Genomic DNA, 12879 nt, shown 5'->3' with positions numbered 1-12879 from the left:
TTGGCCTTTGCATGAACCTCACAAAATCTCATCTACTCCCTGTCCAGGAATTGCAGTTCATAGGAGCCATACTTTGCAGTACTCAACATTGTGCCTATCTTCCAGCGGACAGAGCTTTGCTAACTCCACTCCCCAGCAATTTCATCGCCCACACGGCCTGCCCTGACAATTCAGCGCCTCTTGGGCTTCATGGCTGCCACTACCTTTGTGGTGCCTTTCGCCAAGCTCCATATGTGGCCTCTCCAACGTTGGTTTGTCTGCACCTTTTGGTCTCTTCTCCACCATCAAATTACCCTGATCATGGTCCCACTGAAAGTCATCTCGACTCTCCAGTGGTGGACCCAGGAGAACAATCTACTTCGTGGGATGCCTTTCCAGCCATCACCTCTGAACACTGTCCTCACCACTGATGCCTCTCTATGGGGTTGGGGAGCTCACTGCGGGGCATTTATGGCACAAGGTCAGTGATCAATGCTAGATTTATCACTGCACATCAATTGCTTAGAGCTCATGGCGGTTCATCATGCCCTATGCTCTTTTCTCCCATCTTTGCAAGGTCTGCATGTCCAGGTCACCATGGACAACCTTGCAACCATTTTTTATATCAATAAACAGGGCAGAACAGTCTCTGAGAAGCACTGCCGGAGAGCTTTGACCCTCTGGCACTGGTGTAGAGCTCATGACCTCACAGTGGTTCACTTGCCAGGTATCCAGAACTCCCAAGCAGACATCCTCAGTCAGACTCGATCCAACAAACACAAGTGGTCCTTACATCCCAGATACCTACAGCCTGTCTTTTGCATCTTTGGGCATCCCCAAATAGATGTTTTTGCTATGGAGGACAATGCAAAATGTACAGCATTCTACAGTCAGGGTCCATGGGCAAGACGACAGCTTTTTGCACCAGTGGAAACATTCTACAGTCAGGGTCCATGGGCTGGGCTCTTGCAAGACGACAGCTTTTTGCACCAGTGGATCGGGCCTCTGCATTACATGTTTACCCCGTTCCTGCTCATTACTCCGAACGATCGAGAAAATTGTTGATGACTGCTTGGACTATATCCTCATGACACCCTATTGGCCGAGGCTCCTCCATTGGTTTGCCAGGCTTCTGCAACTGAATTGAAATACCTACTTATACTTTCCTCTGGTGCTGGACCTTCTCTCTCAACACTAGAGGAAGGTCCTGCACCACAATTCAAATCTTTTCAAACTAACGGCATGGTGAATCTTGACATAAGCCTTCCTCCTGTAGTTCAACACATGCCACTCCTACTAGGCAAAATGGAGACGCTTTGCATTTTATGCTGCCAAACAACATCTGGACCTGCAAAGCACTTCTCTCCCAGACATTCTATCTTATTTGTTTTCCCTCTGAGAATCAGGACTCAGATACTCTTCTCTCAGTTTGCATCTCTCTGAGAATCGAGACTCATTCCTCTGAGAATCGGGACTCGGATACTCTTCTCTCAATGTGCATCTCTCTGCTTTTCATCAACTTGTTGACGGGAGGACTGTTTTCTCCCACCATATTGCTAAATTAGTTGCACACACCCCAGTTAAACCTTTTGTTCCAGCATGGAGCTTGTTCCTCGTGGTAAGCCATTCGAGCCCCTCGCAACCACATCTCTGCATCTTCTTTCTTGGAAGACAGCATATTTAATAGGTGTCATATCAGCAAACGTGGCAAGTGACCTGTGTGCCTTACACTCTGATCCACCATAAACAATTTTTCAGGACAAAGTAGTCCTACATCCTGATCCGGGGTTCCTTCCAGAGGTTGTTTCCTCCTTTCAGCTTTCTGCCCACATTTTTCACGAATCCTGCCAATGCTGGCCAGAGAGCGCTCCATTCCCTGGATGTCCAATGGGCATTTTCCTTCTTCCTTTCCTGGACTCAACTGTTTTAGAAAGACTCTCGTTTGTTCGTGGCCTATGGCAAACCTTGTCAGGGACAGAGACTCTCCCCCTAATGACTTGCTAAGTGGGTGACCTCCACGACTGCACTCTGCTACAAACTGGCCAGGCAACCCTTACCTGTCTTGCTGAAATGGCCCATTCAACCAGGGCCATTTCCACGTCATCGGCCTTCCTTGAAGGTGTTTCTCTGGAGAACATTTGTGCCGCTGTCACTTGGTCCTCACACACCACCTTTTTTGTTCGTGGCCTATGGCAAACCTTGTCGGGGACAGAGACTCTCCCCCTAACGACTGCACTCTGCTACAAACTGGCCAGGCAACCCTTACCTGTCTTGCTGAAATGGCCCATTCAACCAGGGCCATTTCCACGTCATCGGCCTTCCTTGAAGGTGTTTCTCTGGAGAACATTTGTGCCGCTGTCACTTGGTCCTCACACACCACCTTCGTAATGCGTTATGCCCTTGATATTAGAGCTCAGCAAGATGTGTCCTTTGGACAATCAGTGCTCTGGTCCATCTTCCACTGATGCCTGTGCTGCCTCAGCTGCTCAGGTAGACCCCTGTAGGTAAAGTCATATGCATTCCTGTTGCTGTTTGTGATGTTGGACTGCCAGCACCCTCCATCCAGTTCTTGGAGCTCGCTAACCAACCATGTCTGGGACTGCATAGAGACCATGAAGAAGATAAACAGGTTGCTTACCTGTAACTGATTATCTTAGAGTGGTCATCTGTCCGGTCACATGCCCACCCAGCCTTCCCCACTGCTGGCATTTCTCATTCATTTATTTGTACTTGATGGGACCTACCAGTGGTGGCTGGAAGAAACTGAGTGGGAGGGTGCTTTCTCCTCTCTCCAGGCATGCACAGTCAATGTCTGCTCTCCAGAGCACAGGAGAAAAGTGTGCCAAATACCAGAGGCTAGCTTTTCTAGTTCTCCGTAGTTGCGTTCATGCACAGGCACAGTACCCATGTGTGACTGCACAGATGGCCACTTGAAGATCATCAGTTACAGGTAAGCAACCTGTTTATATTCAGCACAGACAACATTCATCCTGTTGAAGCTGGTGCTTCATAAGATCCATCTCTGACCATCTTTACCTTTGCATCCTTTATAAAGTAGTATCTTCTTACTCATACACAGTAAAGAGACTTTGGGAGAGGGTAGTAACGGAACCTGAGAAATGACCATGTCCAAATCAGAAAGAGATGGCCAGTTCCCTAATAATAATAATAATCCCTTTGAGGTCTCAAAGGGCAAGACTTATTAAAACATAATAAGAAAGGCAAGGGAGAAGCTGATTGAAGTCCTGGAGACATGAGCCAACCTGCTGAGAAACTGCAACAGGAGATGCTATGAAACACAGACAAAATCCTTGCATACAGGTCTTCCTCTACTTTTCTCTACCCTTTTCCTATGATTTTTTATATCTAGCATTTTTTTTTGGGGGGGGGGGTCTTTAAAATAATACAGGTCACCCAGAATATCTTTATTCAAAAATGAACATATTGCACACAAGCAATCTACACAGGAGAGGGAATACTAATTATTATTATCATACGGCATTTTCTGTAGTGTGTGTAGTATAGCCAGGAGATCCTAAGATTGTCTGGCAGTCAGAAGTTCTAGCTCTTTTAGGTGGTGAGCTAGACTTGTTGTTGTTGTTTTTTTTTGCAAGAGACATTTCAGAGGTGGTTTGCCATTGCCTGCCTCTGTGTTACACCCCTGGTATTCCTTGGAGGTCACCTATCCAAATGCTAGCCAGGGCCAACCCTGTTATGAGATCTAATGGGATCAGGCTATTCTGGGTTATCCAGGTCAGGACAGTGAGGGAATATGGTATATATCACTTCAAGTTTCAGCACCTTTTAAGGATGGAGATAGATCAAGATTGGTAGCAGTCTTAGACTGTCTGTAGGAGTAGAAAAGAGCAAAAGCCCAGTAGCACCTTAAAGACTAACAAAATATGTGGCAGGGTAGGAGCTTTCACTGCTCACTTGCTCTTTTCTACTTTTAAGGATGGAGACAGAGACACAATTGCTCATCCTCTGGTGGTGACTTCTAGCATTTTTAAAATCACAGTAGACCGCTCTTTTTTTCTTCTGTGGTTTTGGGGACCAGAGTCACTGTACTGGATTCTTAAGCCTCTTTTAAAAGAGCCGTTTGTGTGTTTTGCTTGTTTTTTCTCACCAGATCTCCCCCTCAGGCGTCACTTGTTGGAGTCTTGAGTGTATTGTTTGTGAGGGCTGGTAACCTTGAAGAGGCTGGTTGCAGTTTTGCAGGCAAAATGCTACAATCCCCTGCAGCCCACCGGAGAGCAGCCAAGTGCTGTAGCCAACCTGGCAGCTGCCTCTGAAGCCCACAGTGCTTTCTCTGAAATGTCTACAGTCCAAAGCACAAGGAACCACCAGCGGATTTCAGTTTTCTGTTGAACTGGGCATGCTCCTGATAAAGTATCCTAAGGGTTCATAAAGTGTAGGTTGATTATCTCTGTTGTATTTCCATAGTTCTCTTGTTACAGTGTTATTTAATTAAAATACAGATGCAGTCCACACACTCAAAAAAAATTTTTTAAGCAGTCTACAGGATTAATTAAATGAAAAAAGAAATAATATATTTAAAAGGAGTGAAGGTTGACTGTTCAAAGAACGACAGGACACAAACAGCTCTGCAGAAATCTGTCTCCTCCTACCTGGAGAAGCAGGCTTTATTAGATTCCCTTCACTCCTTCCCCCTCCCCTATACATCGAAAGTTACATAGTCACCCTACTATGAGCTACTATATTCAGGAATGTGTTGTGAAGACAGCCTCAGTCTTATCTCTCCCCGACTCTTCTGCCAAGTTACTTCTCACGTTGAAAATAGCAGATGCTTACCAGCTCCTTGCACACAATTGCCAATCTCCCAGCAGGAGTAGTGAATTCCAGGCTTGCCACGCAGATATTCACCATTCCCACAAAGGAGAAGCTAGCTATACAAAAAACCCCAACAAGAATAGTAATGTAATTATTAATTGTTAACAGCAGCAGTGGAATGAGATCAAAATAGCAATACTTAAATAATAATTAAAAAAACAGCAGTACCCTGACCTGGATGGCCCAGGCCAGCAGGGAAGTTCAGAGCCACTACACAGAGGAAAGCAATGACAAATACCTCTGTTCATCTCTTGCCTTGAAAACCCTACGTGGCTGCCAGAGTCATCTGTGACATGACGTCACTTTGCTCTGCCATGGCTTTTTCACTCAATGAGAAATTATATGGCTGAATTCACTGCCTCTGCATGTAGTAATGGCCACTAGTGTAGATGGCTTTAAAGTGGGAGAAGAGGCCCATTAATGACTTCTAACCATAATGATTGAAGGCAGTATACATCTGAATACCAGTGCTAGGAGGTAACATCATGGGGAAGTCTTGGCCACTATGCCTTGTTTTTGGCACTACAGGACAGCTATGTGAGACAGGATGCTGGACTAAATGGACCACTGTTCTGATCCAGTAGGGCACCTCTGATGTTCTAATTGTCTCAAAGAATAAATAGCAAAAAAGAAGAGAACAACTGAGAAAATCTTTTTTGGGGGGGGCTTGGTGCCAAGAATTAATTAATCTGGTGTCTTTTAGGGCAATGCCACAAGTGGAGTTTTTGGCTTCTCCTTTAGAGGGGGAAGTCATCCAAACTGGTTAGATTATACCTTCTCTTGCTCCAAGCAGGGCTATGCAAATTTTGTGTTGCTCTCCTGGGACAAAGTGAGGCTGTCCTTCCAGTTTGGATAGCCCTGCCACTCCAGCAAGTCGCTAGTGCCTTACTCCATTCTGAAGACTGACTTAGGGCAAAGTCTTACATTTTCCTTTCAAAATAAAGTGACAGAAGTCCTAAACATGGATGAAGATCATACCAAAAAGATCCAGGGCTCTGGATCTACAAAAAAGAAAGATTGTGTTAAGGACAAATCTTTCCTGCCCGAGGCTTTGAGCACAGGGGAAGTCGTGAATACAGCGATCATCAGAACAGGGTGATCAGAGGCTTTGGAGCCTTCCTCTGGCCCCCTACTGCCAATGGCACTGCTTTTCCTCAGGCATGGCCAGGCCTCTTCAGAGCACACCACTTTATCAGTTACAGATTCCCGCTATACAGGGTCAGAGACTGCCAGGTCCTTCAGTGGGCCTCATGAAGATGTTGGAGGTGAGTCCTCCCCTCCCCAGACCACTCAGGCTAACAGCCAGGTGGGAATGGAGCTTAGACCAGGAATTTTCTCCCCAGGAACCCCATAATTCCACAGGCCTCTCCACCTTTCCCTGGCAACCACAGGAACCTCCAACATGGGGGGTGCTCTATTTCCCCCCATATTTTTCAGTCAGGCTGCAGCTGACTAGATGGCACAGGCTTGGAGATTGGCATGGATGCCCTCTCCTCAGTCCCCTTTACTATGGGAGTGCATGTTGCCCAGGGATTAGGAACTCCTGATTGCCCAAGGGAAGAGGCCAGAATTGTAGAGAGGGAATCTGATTGTCAGGGACAGACTGGACAATGTCATAGGAAGCAGGTTTACCCCTCTTCTTCTCCTGGATAATTGTCTTTGGGGAAAAGTTTACATGCCAGGGCAGGACATCCCAAGAAGCCCCTTAATGGGAGGTATTCCCAACTCAGACAGAAGGGAGATGAAAATTTAGTCTGTCTCTAGAGCACCTGTAAGGCAACAAACAAAAACCTCTTGTAAAAAAATGCTTTCATACAGCAGGTTGAGACGCAGACTCTGATACAGAGGAAACTCACTCCATCACTATGTCTGTAGTAACCAGGGGTCATTCCCTGCCGGAATGAGCTGGGACGGCATTCTGGCAGTAACAAGCCCAGGAGTGGGCACATGTGGTGGCAAGCCAGCAGCCCTCAGTCGGGCCAGGAGGAGCGTGAAACAGCACGTACTGCCTCTGCTTGCCGCCACCACCATCACCAGCCAGAAGGCAGGGTAAGTTGGTGGGGGTGTAGGGGGCAGGAGCTTGTTTCAGGTGGGGGGCTGGGAGCCTGGAGAGAGCCCCTCCCCGGTCTTCCCTGGCCTGCCCGCCAAGGCAGGTGAACTGGGAAGGCCCTGCAAGGACTGGGGAGGCATTTAAATGCCTCCCTGTGCCTTTCCTGGCCCGCCCGCAAAGCGGGTGAGTCAGGGAAGGCCTGGAGGGACCCCACCCCCACTTCCCTGGCCCACCCGCTGCCTTCCTAGGCCCGCTTCTGTCAGGCAGAAGTGCCTGCGATCCTTCCCCCCCCTTTCCTTTACCCCACTTGCAGGTGAAGGGAAGGAAGAGGGTGAAAGGAATGGAACCCAGGCACTTCTGCCTGTCAGAGGGACCAGCGAGCTGACCCCTCTGTCAGGCAGAAGCACCTGAGATTCTTCCCTCCCCCTTTTCCTTCACCCCGCTTTGAGGCGAAGGGAAGGGAGATGTCAGGGGGTGTGACATATGCAAATAAGTTATGCTAATTACTTATGCTAATGAGCTCCTGCACCTCTTTTTCTACAAAATGACCCCTGGTAGTAACGAATTGTGATAAGGAAGGAGGAGAGTGGTCTGGAGAAGACTCGAATTCTAAGGAGACATCTACTAGACTCTTCCCACTGGAGCATTACCAGAGACTCTTTAAGAAGGTTATATTGACCTTAAACTATCCTGTGGAGGGTTCAGATAAGCCAAATTCATCAAACATCTCCATGCTAGATGCTTGGGGATTCACAAAGCCATCCAAATGCATGTCAGTTTGCCCTTTCTCTGATTTCTTCAAGTTAGTATTAAGAGCGGAATGGTCTGTTCCAGGCAATATACAAAAGAGATTCCACAGCAAATACTATAACCAAAGATAAAGCTGTGCACAAAAGAGATGCTGAGATTGCAAATTGCTAATATATTACTCATAATAAAGGTCAAACTAAGTACAAACATCCAATATACATATACAAATTCTTCAATAAAGTATAACAATGCTAAATATTCCAAAAATGGTATAAATAAATTCTGCAATGATAATCCAACGAAGGTTCTGGATATAGATAACTTCATTTCAAAATTCTTTCTCAAGGAACAATGAACTAGTCAAAAGCAGAATATACAAAAACAGAATAATACTAAAAATCACAATATCCATAAAGGGAATGTACAATAGATCCCAATAAAGGTGAACAAAAGATTGTTTCCTATTACATATTTCATAAGTATCTGAGGTATAGATTTATCAAACATTTCCTGTAAAGGAAAAAAAAATGCCTAAATAAATCAAACCTCCAAAAAATCATGCCTCAATGTAAGATAGGAAGAAGAAAACAAAATAAAGCTTACCTATACCTATATAGTTCATATAAACGGGCAACCAGTCAAAAATCTCTTCCAGGAAACAACTCCAAAGTATTAACTTGCTGGTATTGCCTCTGACTGATATATGAAGAACCAGCAGTATATGCAAAAAAGAAAAATAGGACAACTCCCAACAATTCACAATGATATTCACCTGTACCTAGGGGAACAAGAAAATTAAGAGGACACATCACACAAATCAAGATAGTTCCAACATCTGGTTGAGACTATGGGGATGGTGAGTTCTTAAGCAATGAATCCAGAAAGCCTCTCGTTGGCATAATGTTTTCTGTATGTTAATTCTATTATACCTATCAGGGGTCATTTCGTAGAAAAAGAGCTAGGGGAACTCATTAACATAACTCATTAGCATATGCCACACCCCCTGACATCACCGGAAGTGTGTCATAAGGCCACACCTCCTGACATCACCGGAAATGTGTCATAAGGCCACACCCCCCGCCTCCAACGGTCCCGACCGCCGGTACCGGCCTTGCAGCTCCACCGCCGAGCCCCATGAGGGGCCCGGCGGTGGACCTGCAAGGCCGGCGGGAGTGCAAGAAAGCCCCGCGAAGGCCCTCCCTGGCCCCAGGCAGGCAGGGGTGGGGAGAGGCAGGGAGGAAGCAACTTACCCTCCCTCTTCTCCTGCCTCCTCCTGGCTGAATGAGGGCCGGAAGCGGGGCGGCTGGAAGCAGGGGGCGGGGCTTCATCATGTGCCCCGCCCCCCGTACCTCACCCGGGGGAACTGCGTTCCCCCCCGAAATGACCTCTGATACCTATCAATAGTATTTCAAAAGCTAAAAATTTGAAATAGTTAAAGGCATGTCCCCTGTCCATAAAGTGTTGAACTAAAGCAGATTCGAGACGTTGATGTTTAATACATGATTTGTGTATGGACATGTATGGACCGATCGAGTTGATATCCTGACATACAGTAAGCCACACCCACATTTTATTAGGTAAGTGACGTATTTAGAAGAGCAGTTGGGAGGAAAATTTAATCATATTTAAAATTGATCTCAGGTAAGTGTAAACTGTGTTTGCCAAACCAAAGAACATATCGAACATCTGCCACATCTGTGGTGGTCAGCAGGGGGCAAAGTAGTTCTATGCTTTGGAAGTAAGTCTGCACATACCAGAGAATTATGTAAACTCTTTGTTTTTCTGAAGCCAATGAAGGGCAGGAATGTCACTATGTACCAGTGTTTGAGAATTATTTTTTTAATTGGATCTGCCAATGTGGTATAGTCAAAGGCACAATGGATATTAGTCCTTTGATTCCTTAAAGAGATAGTGCTTTGGAAGGAGACTCTTGTGTTCTACATTATGTGCTCTTAGGGAGGCACTTTCTATAACATGTGGTGGATAGCCTTGATCTTTAAACCGTCTATTGAGTTTAACATGCTCTTCCTCATAATGTTCAATCAGTGTGGAATTTCTTTTAGTACATAAAAATTGCCCATAGGGAAGATTGAATCTCAGTTTGGTGTAGTGGTTAAGTGTGCGGACTCTAATCTGGGAGAACCGGGTTTGATTCCCCACTCCTCCACTCGCACCTGGCTGGTTGACCTTGGGCAAGCCATAACTCTGGCACAGCTGTTCTTGAAAAAGAGTAGTTTCTGTCAAGAGTTCTCTCAGCCCCACCTACCTCACAGGGTGTCTGTTGTGGGGAGGGGAAGGGAAAGGAGTTTGTAAGCCACTCTGAGACACCTTTGGGTAGTGAAGGGCGGGGTATAAATCCAATCTCTTCTTCTTCTTCTTCTTCAAGTGTCTGGGATGGTGAGATTTGAAATGAAGATAAGAATTTCTATTGGAAACTTTAGTGTAAGGTTTAACAACCAATTTACCCAAGTGAGATACAAAAACAGTAGTATCCAAAAAGTTAATGATAGTCTGGCTGTGCTGAGAAGTAAATTTTAATAGTCAAATGTGTCTCGTTAAGCCAGTACACAAATTGACCAAATTTGGTAACATCATCAGAGAACAAATCATCGTTATGCCTCTTGAAAAAAATAATATTCTTCTAGAAGGGATTGTTAACAGGATTGCAAATCCATTTCTGTTCAAATGTGGCCATGAACAAATTAGCCACACTGGGTGCAAAAGCACTGCCCATTGCTACTCCGCTTATTTAGAAATAAAAACCCTCATGGAACACAAACTTTTTTCAAAAATAATATCAACCAAATCCAAATAAAATGCGTAGGAGGAGACAAAGAGTCTCTAAGTTGCAAAGCATCAGTGATCCATTGCCAAGCCTCCTGGTGGGGAATGTTAGTGTAAAGTGATGTTACATCTAGTGTGGCTAGTATAGCATTATTGGGCACTGGCAAATCTTCAATTTTTGTAATGAAATCTTTAATGTCTCTTAAGTAGGTATTTAAAAAACTAAAGGTTGAAGAAAAAAACTCAACATATTTTGATAATGGTTCAAATATAGAATTAGTACCCAGTACTGTCAGGCAACCCGGAGGTAGGCATTCTGGTTTATGAATTTTTGGAAGGATATAAAAAAAGGGCACCCTAGGAAATTCATTTACCAAATATGCTGCCACTGATTGATCTTCGTGGTCTCTGTGCAGGCCACACACTGGGTTCTATGCCTGCATCAAAACCTCTGCAGGAAGCTTTAAAAAGCTGTAAAGATAACCTCTTCTAGGTGGGATGTACCTCAGCTCCTGGGAGCATGTCCAGAACTGAGGTAGGCCCCGCCAGTGTTCCCTCTACGCTGATTTAGTGTGAGCTAGGTCAGGGTTTTTTAGCCTCCAGCTCACAGATTTTTGTCTTCGCCCAGGAAGGATGGCTCCAGAGCAAACTAATTGATGCAGCAGCCAAATTGCTTGCTCACAACTTTAACGCCAGTAACTCACAAAGCAGAATTTGTGCTCACAAGACTCCACAGCTTAGAGGGAACATTGGACCCCACTCCCACTCAGTTCCTTCCTTACCACCATCTCAGATGGACGTCTTTCCTTGTCTCTCTATGATAGCCTCTTCTCTTTTACCTCAGTATATCAATCCTGTAAAAAAAAAAAATTAAAGCGACTCTTACTATCTGGATCACACTTCCCCCATCGTCCCCCCTTCCAGTGCCCAGACTTTTGGACTGAGGGGACAGCACATGGGATGGACGCCCTCCTTTAAACGGCGTTCTGGCTATGATCCCAAGATTCCCCCAACGGACAGGCACGATCATTGTGTTCTGTGTCTAGGGGAGGATCATAGAACAGGCTCCTGCCCATACTGGTCAAAGTTTACACGTCAGGCTAAGAAGAACCAGGCTGCCTGCCTGAGGACCTTTTTATTAGATGGCACAACCCTCGGGATCTCGGCACACACCACCTTCCCCCCCTATAGAGAGGGGAGCCTCAGCATGCCGCTTCGTCTAAGTTGAAAAAGCTGAAATCTGACAACCGTCAAAGAGGGCATCCAGTTCAGTCCTGGTCTCAAACTTCAAATACCTTTTATTGGCATACAATATTAAAATGAACATTTCCCAGTATTAATACAGTCCTATAGAGATTATAAAATTGATAAAATGGATAATCGTGGTAAACCATTCCAAGGATATGTCAGGCCTATAACATACCTCAAGCGGTCACAAGATAGATTTGACCATACAAAAGATAACTAAGTCGTACAATAAATTAAAATCTAAACTTTTAAACTTAAGTTTTTAAAATTATAAATTAAAAATCATTAATATGCTCAGAGTCATTCTTCCGTTTTATAAAACCATGAAGAAACGTAGTGGTCAGTTCAATGATCTCTGAGTCTCGTGAAGCAAGGAGATAATGTACCTTATTTCTACCCGGTTGGCCTACTACCAACCTAAGGGGGGCTTCTATAAATTCCACTCTAATGTCATTTAACAATTTACAGTGTAAGAGTACGTGCTCAACCATTTCTATTTCTATTCCAGATCACGCCAACCCTTCTCGCCAGTCCTGGTCTCCACAAAGCAGAAGGTCCTGAGGATGTCAGATACATCCAAACAGGTTACTGTATTAAGACCCCTGGACCAACAATCTTTGACGAAGGCCACACTAGAGCCTATAATCATGATGGGGCTGTCAACTAAATCACCATCGGTGAAGCAGGTGGAGGCATCATTGGATTCAGTCTCTCAGCAGTCAACCCAGAAGCCTCCCTCTACACCAATACAAATGCAAATACTGACTGATGTGATGCTCTCTCCATCCATGTGCTACAAGACTGGAGGAGAGCAAATGTTATCCCAATCTTTAAGAAAGGGAAGAAGGATGACCTGGGAAACTACAGTCCGGTCAGTCTGACTTCTGTTGCTGGGAAGATATTAGAGCAGATTTTAAAGGGATCGATCTGTAAGCATCTGAAGGACCACTTAGTGATCCGGGGAAGTCAGCATGGTTTTGTCCTCAACAGATCTTGTCAGACCAATCTGGCTTCCTTCTTTGATCGTGTGATGAGCTTACTGGCATGTAGGAACTCTGTTGATGTGATTTACCTGGATTTCAATAAAGCTTTTGATAAGGTTCCCCATGACATTCAAATGGGCAAACTGGAAGACTGTAGACTATAGGACATTTCAGTGGATAGGGAACTGGTTAGAGGACCACACCCAAAGAGTCAATGGCGTTTCATCAGATTGG

The 12879-nt window shown here is 45.2% G+C and overlaps 1 protein-coding gene across 1 annotated transcript in view; it reads left to right on the top strand.

Moving 5' to 3' along the window:
• The window catches only part of WDR93 (WD repeat domain 93), an 88697-nt gene extending 76364 nt beyond the window's left edge, over window positions 1-12333 (top strand). The window contains exons 17-18 of the mRNA XM_015419243.1: window positions 4109-4390; window positions 12171-12333. The gene's annotated coding sequence lies outside the window, so the exon portion shown is untranslated. The remainder of the gene's footprint in view (window positions 1-4108; window positions 4391-12170) is intronic.
• Window positions 12334-12879: the final 546 nt, after the last annotated feature.

Source organism: Gekko japonicus, unplaced genomic scaffold (genome assembly GCF_001447785.1).
Source record: "Gekko japonicus isolate JY-2015 unplaced genomic scaffold, Gekko_japonicus_V1.1 scaffold111, whole genome shotgun sequence".
Lineage (NCBI taxonomy): Eukaryota > Metazoa > Chordata > Lepidosauria > Squamata > Gekkonidae > Gekko > Gekko japonicus.
Note: the sequence above shows the minus strand (reverse complement) of the source record. Positions and strands in the feature narration are given on the sequence as shown.